Here is a 7,181-nt window from a genome sequence, read left to right as displayed (position 1 = left end):
CTGCTGGCTTTCCAAGAAGGGTCCAATATAATCAACTTGCCACACCTCCCCAGGCTTTTGTCCTCTGTGGATAAACCCCTTTTGGGTCCGCAACTGCTGTGGAGCTAAGCGGGTGCAATGCTGCCTGGCCCCATTTGTGCCACTGGCAGATCCCCCTCCGTGCACACTGCTGGCCGGGCAGTGGGTGCTGCTGGTCCCCGCCGCCCTCTCCAGGCTGCCTGCTGTGCTCCCCCACCCTCGAGGGCTGTGCATGCTGCTCTGGCTGAAGTGCAGCTACTGCTCGAGCAGCTTTGTCCACCTCCACTCGCCGTCCACCTCCCACCATGGTATGCCGGCTTGCAGCAGGTCTCGGAACATAGTGCCGCAACTCTCCCTGTCTCTGTTTCATGTTTACCTGCCTCTTTCCTGACTTCCCATCTCTGCTCACAGAGGACACCGCTGCTAGCAGAGACAGCGGCACTGCCACTTCCCCCACGGTCACCGGCCCCCGTCCCTCACCCCCCAAAACAGGGAGCACCATCGCTTCAAAAGGTTGTTTCACAGCACCTGACTTTGGACCTAAGGTTTTGCTCATGGGGATCCATTCCAGTCAACTCGGCGGAATAAATGCCAGACAACATTCCGAACTGTCACAGCTAGTTTATGCCTGCTGCAATAGTAGTCCACTTGGTGAGCCAGCCATCAATGCCTGTGGCAGTCGGCCAAGTTAAACGTGCTGCACCCAGCACCCAGTCCGTTAGGGAGGGGGAAACGCTTCAGTTTTGCTGCTGCGGGGTATGGAGGGTGTTGCACAGCCTAGGATCCTGGGGCAGAGCCCCCAGCCTATCAAGCTCCTCTCTAGTAAAGTAAAAGGCATCTGCCCCATCACCCCACAACCTTAACAGGCACTCAAAGAACCCTTCACAGGGCTGCTACCTGTAGCACCCTGCATATCCTGCACCTCTCATGCTTTACAATTGCAAACAGTTGTGGGCCCTTGCCAGTTGGCTGCATTTGCTCCGGTAAGCTGCTGCTCTGCCACCAGCCGGGCAGCTACCTTCCTCTCAGGCTCTGTGTCTGACTCTGAACTGTGGGCCTTGTCAGGGTCCCACATATTGCCACCCCAGGTTTCTGGATCCCCATCTGCTTTTTGCACCAGTGCCCGCACCACCAGGGGACAGACATCTCGCCGCCCCCTCTGTCACCACCAGCGATGTGCAATGCAGGCAGCCACAAGCAGCACATTGGTGCTCGAGCTTCTCAGCTCGATCCATGGTTGCAGTAGGCACATGGGTGCTCCAGCTTCTCAGCTTGAGCCGCGGTTGCATTTGCAACCTCTGGGGTCAGCTGGCGAGCATCCTTAGCAGCTTCAGGAGCACTTTCCAACGGCCCAAGTCGCTGGACACAGCAGTATCCTGCCGACTACACCAAAGGTGTCCGCAAGGCAGGAAAGGGAGGGTCGGATACCAGCGCAGACAAACACTCAAGGGTCGCAAGGGGTTAAACAGGATAGATTTAATAAAGGATTTGCACTCCAAACTGCACAGGGAGCCCTGGGGACCACACGGAGGGGTTGCTCATGGGACGTTGCTGGATGTACGGCTCGGACACCCAGGCGGGACTCACCTCGTACCCAAAGGCCCCCTCTTATCGACTACAACTATTTCCTTATCTCAGCTGTGCTAACTTTGAGGAGCTACCGGCCGGGAAGCAGCTAGACATTGTTGACAAAATGGAACACGCACGTCTGGCCTTGACAGGAATTCGGTCAGCGCGCAGAGAGCACGCTCTGGCACTGCTCTCACCTACTCTGTCAGTCCCCTGACTCATCGCCACATCTTCCACAGGGGTTCTTGCTCCCCATGCTAAATGCAAATCTATTCCGATACAAATATATTGGCATTCGGCATGGTCTGGTATAGCAGAAGGTAAAACTCCGGAGGGCAACAAATGGCCTTCTCCTCCAGGTCAGCTTTTAGCTCAACATAAGTTTCCATCGAGCTGTCTTCAGTCACTGCTTGCCAGCAGCAGCCTGCCAGCAGGACTTCCCCAGGCCCTTCTCCGCAGAGCTACCTTCCAGCAGGTCAGCCCCCAGCCTCTACTGGACCATGGGGTGTTTCCTCCCTAGCTGCAGGACCCTGCACTTGCCGTTCTTGCATTTCATGAGGCTCCTCTCCACCCATCTCTCCAGCATGTCCAGGTCCCTCTGAATGGCAGCACAGCCTTCTGCTGTGTCAGCCACTCCTCCCAGTTTAGTATCATCAGCCAACTTGCTGAGGGTGCACTCTGTCCCTACATCCAAGTCACTGATGTGCAAGTTAAACCATACTGGGCGCAGTATTGACCCCTGGGGGACACCGCTAGCTACAGGCCTCCAACTTGACTCTGCGCCATTGATGACAGCCCTCTGAGCTTTGCCATTCAGCCAGCTCTCAGTCCACCTCACCAGCCACTCATCCGTTCTGCACGTCCTGACCTTACCTAGCAGGATGCGAATGCCTGGGGACCTTTGTAACAATTTGGTCCGAGACAACCAGAGGAGGAGGAAACTCCGTATTAGTGCTGCTTAACCCTTGGCAGCGAGAATTACACTATGCTGCACCGACCACGGCCCTGTGGGGAAAAGCTAGCGCTAATTTGGGAAAGCATAGCCAATCCTACTCTTGAGGCTGTGCAAGCCCTTACCGCTGAACTATCAGCAATACAGCAAATGGCATTGTAAAATCAGGGGGCACTCAGCTTCCTCCTAGCTGCCACAGGCACCTTTTCTACCCTCACTGGGGAAGACTGTTGTACCTTTATACCCCAAAATGACAATCCAGTGTTCCATGAGATTCAGAAAACACTTGGCGCTGTCAACACACTACATCACAGCGACCATTAGTCCCTGTAGACGTGGTTTTCTGGAAAGCTTGGGACACGGAGCTTCTCTTATTTCACAATGTATAATGTGTGTTGTCATAGAATCACAGAATCACAGAATCGTTTAGGTTGGAAGGGACCTCTGGAGATCATCTCGTCCAACCTCCCTGCTCAAGCAGGGTCACCTAGAGCATATTGCCCAGGATCACATCCAGACGGGTTTTGAATATCTCCAGCGAAGGAGACTCCACCACCCCTCTGGGCAACCTGTTCCAATGCTCTGTCACCCTCACAGTGAAGAAGTTTTTTCTCAGGTTCAGATGGAACTTCCTGTGGTTCAGTTTCTGCCCATTGCCTCTTGTCCTGTTGCTGGGCACCACGGAGAAGAGGCTGGCCTCATCCTCTTGACACTCCCCCTTCAGATACTTGTACACGTTGATGAGATCCCCTCTCAATCTTCTCTTCTCCAGGCTGAACAGGCCCAGCTCTTGCAGTCTTTCTTCATAGGAGAGATGCTCCAGCCCTCTAATCATCTTGGTAGCCCTCCGCTGGACTCTCTCCAGGAGTGCCATGTCTCTCTTGTACTGGGGAGCCCAGAACTGGACACAGTACTCCAGGTGAGGCCTCACCAGGGCTGAATAGAGGGGCAGGATCACCTCCCTCGACCTGCTGGCAACACTCTGCCTAATGCACCCTAGGATCCCATTGGCCTTCTTGGCCACAAGGGCACACTGCTGGCTCATGTTTAACTTGTTGTCCACCAGCACTCCCAGGTCCTTCTCGGCAGAGCTACTTTCCAGCAGGTCAACCCCCAGCCTGTACTGGTGCATGGGATTATTCCTGCCTAGGTGCAGGACCCTGCACTTGCCTTTGTTGAACTTCATGAGGTTCCTCTCCGCCCACCTCTCCAGCCTGTCCAGGTCCCTCTGAATGGCAGCACAGTCTTCTGGTGTGTCAGCCACTCCCCCCAGTTTAGTATCATCAGCAAACTTGCTGAGGGTGCACTCTGTGCCTTCCTCCAGGTCATTGATGAATATATTGAACAAGACTGGGCCCAGGACTGACCCCTGGGGGACACCACTAGCCACAGGCCTCCAACTTGACTCTGCGCCATTCACCACAACCCTCTGAGCTCGGCCATCCAGCCAGTTCTCAATCCACCTCACCGTCCACTCATCTAGCCCACACTTCCTGAGCTTACCTAGGAGGATGTGATGGGAGACAGTGTCAAAAGCCTTGCTGAAGTCCAGAAAGACAACATCCACTGCTCTGCCCTCATCTACCCAGCCAGTCATTCTGTCATAGAAGGCTATCAGATTGGTCAAGCATGATTTCCCTTTGGTGAATCCATGCTGACTACTCCTGATCACCTTCTTGTCCTCCAGATGCTTAGTGATGACCTCCAGGATGAGCTGTTCCATCACCTTTCCCGGGATGGAGGTGAGGCTGACAGGCCTGTAGTTTCCTGGCTCCTCCTTCTTGCCCTTTTTGAAGACTGGCGTGACATTGGCTTTCTTCCAGTCCTCAGGCACCTCTCCTGATCTCCAGGACCTTTCAAAGATGATGGAGAGAGGCCTAGCGATAACATCCGCCAGCTCCCTCAGCACTCGTGGGTGCATCCCATCGGGGCCCATGGATTTGTGGATGTCAAGTTTGGACAAAAGATCTCTAACCCGATCCTCCTCAACCAAGGGAGAGTCTTCCTTTCTCCAGCCTTCCTCTCTTGTCTCCAAGGTCTGGAATTCGTCAGGACTGGCCTTAGCAGTGAAGACAGAAGCAAAGAAGGCATTCAATAACTCTGCCTTCTCTGTATCCTATCCTATCATCATTTTACTGTGTGCGGAGGGAACAGTTGTGTGCTCGTATGCTGATCTTGTTATGCAGTAAACAAGCTGTAAGACTGTGAGACTGCCATGTAGGAGCAAGCACTAAACACTTATAAGGGGGCAGCCGTGCTGCACCGGGAGTCCTTGCTCTTTACAGGTCCCTCAAGTTAGCGAACATCTGACAGCATGCTGGGCACGAGGCCATCCCTGGTGCAACGCCACATGGCCGTGCCCACCTCCCCGGTGCCGATAATGCGAGGGAGGGCAGGAGCCAGCATGGCCGGCCCCCGCGCACCCTGCGCATCCTCCCGTGTGTGCTGCTGCTCCCTGCCTGAAAGCACCACTCGGGCTCCCCTGGGGGCTCTCCGACAGCCCCTGCCCCCTGCCACAGCCCAGGCTTCGGGGCCCAGTCCCCTCCAGAGAGCCTCACAGGCCCCCCAGCAGAGCGGCCCAGCAGCAGCCGCTCCCAGGCAGGAGCCTTTCCCAGCAGAGGCTGCCCTGGCGGACAACTGCTCCCGGCCGGCCCAGCCCCGCCGCCCCCCACGCCCTCCCCACCCTCGGGCCCAGCGCCCAGGGAGCAGTCGCTGCCTCCCCGGCACACGAGCACGCCACAGGCTGCGGCATCGCTCGCGGCTCCCCGCGCGGCCGCCGGGAACGGCGCTTTCGGCCGCCGCGGCTTCTCCCGAGCCCCGAGAGCGGAGGCGCCGCCGGCCGGGGCCAGGGCCGAGCCAGCGGCAGCCGTGGCCGCCCAGGCCCCGCCCCCACGGCCTGGACGGGACGCCTCCCCCCCACAGACCCCGCCCCCTTCCGCCGCGCGCTCCCCATTGGCTCCCGCGGCTCGTGGGCTCCCGGGGCGGGACACGCCCCAGGGGGAGGGCGGCACTGCGCCTGCGCCTGCCCCGCGGGAGAGGGGGAGAGGGGGGGTGGGCGGGGGGAGCGGGGCTCTGGGCAGGCGGGGCTCTGGGCATGCGTGCTGGCGCGGAGGAGGGGCACTGAGGGCCGGGGCGGGGCCGGCTCTGCGCAGGCGCTGTGGCGGCACGGCCAGGCGGGGCCGGAGCGTGCGGCCCGCGGCTGCCCCGGCCCCGGCGCCGGCGCCGGCCAGGCGGCGTGTGCAGCGCGGTCAGGCCGCGCGCGGCGGGAGCCGATGGGGGAGCGCGGTGGGGCTGGGGGGAAGGGCCGTGGGGCGGGAGGCGTCACTTCCGGCGCAGGCGGGCGGGGGAGCAGGTGTGGCAATGGCTGCCGCCCGGCTGGGCCTGGCTGGGCCCGGTTCCCCCCCGCCGTCCCTCGGCCCCCTCCGCCGACGCCGACCCGCGTGGCGGCTGCCGAGCCCTCCCGCCGCCTGCCCCCGCCCCGCTGCCTGGCGGCGCCCCCGGCGCGGGGCGGGGGCGCTGCTGCCGGGGCTGCCGCGCAGCCTCGCCCCGGTGTCGCGGCTCGGGCACTGCGTGGTGCCCGCTGGTGGCCCTGGGCCCTCTGGGTCGCTGGGAGGAGTTTTGGAAGTAAACCCTGGGCTGTGGCGGGGGGCAGGGGCTGTCTGTGAGGCGCCCGGTGAGCCCGAGTGGTGCTTTCAGGCAGTGGTGCAGAAGTGCAGCGCTCAGTTGTTTGGATGGCTGTGCTGTGTGAGGAGTGCCCTGCTTCTTGTGCAGCTTGAAGTTGTGGGCCTGAAGAAGCTGTCCTGTCCGGGAAAGGGGAGAGGAGAGGGCTGTGAAAAGGGCAGGGCCGGAGCTTGGGGACGTAGGTGTAGAAGGAGAGTGTTTTCTTAAGGGCCCAGTGAGTGTGGGATAGCCAGAGAGTGTGTTGCAGGTGTGCCCTGTGAAAAGGGGTCTCTTTGGTGACAATGCAGATACTCCTTGGTGGAGGAGAAGGGATGTCTCGACAGGCAGCTTCAATGTCTGTGTAGTTTTAAGGAGGTGTCAACGCAGGGCAGCCCGAGCAGCCTGTAATACCTGTGTGTCTGGTGAGCTGGTGCGTAGAGCTCTGTGGGCACTGCCTCTTTGCCTGTCCTACCATGGAAGGAGCACCTGAGTAAGCTTGTGCTGATGCCCAGTGTTGCCGTAGCTGTGGGGGACCTGAGCGTCTTGTGTGCGTCCTCAGGAGCGCACAGAGACACGCGTGCGGTGGCCAAGGTTAGCCTGCGTACAAGAGAGGTCACGTGAGGCAGCTTGCTAGCTCCGTTGAGCAAGGAGTGGGGGTTGTCGGTCACGTGGCTTGGAAAGGGCTAAGGAAAGAAGGGTCTAGTGAAGCCTGGCGACTAATGCTGCAGAGTGAGGGAAACGGGTGTTGTTTGTACTTTGTTAGGCCAGCTTCAGCCAAGAAGGAGCTGCTGTGATGGTGAGAGGCGCTGCGGTTTCTTTGCCTTCCTTAAGGAGCCTGGGATGCCGGGAGGCCTGTTGCAGTGAGTCAGCTGCTCAGCACGGAGTTCTGATTGCCTGACTCCAGTGTGGTCACGTGCAGTTCCCCCTGTGTTGTCCAACTCCAGGTCAGCCGTGAGGAGCTCCACCCGCTAAGGAAGGTCGC

The sequence above is a fragment of the Struthio camelus genome, chromosome 21, assembly GCF_040807025.1.
Source record: "Struthio camelus isolate bStrCam1 chromosome 21, bStrCam1.hap1, whole genome shotgun sequence".
Taxonomy (NCBI): Eukaryota; Metazoa; Chordata; class Aves; order Struthioniformes; family Struthionidae; genus Struthio; species Struthio camelus.
Note: the sequence above shows the minus strand (reverse complement) of the source record.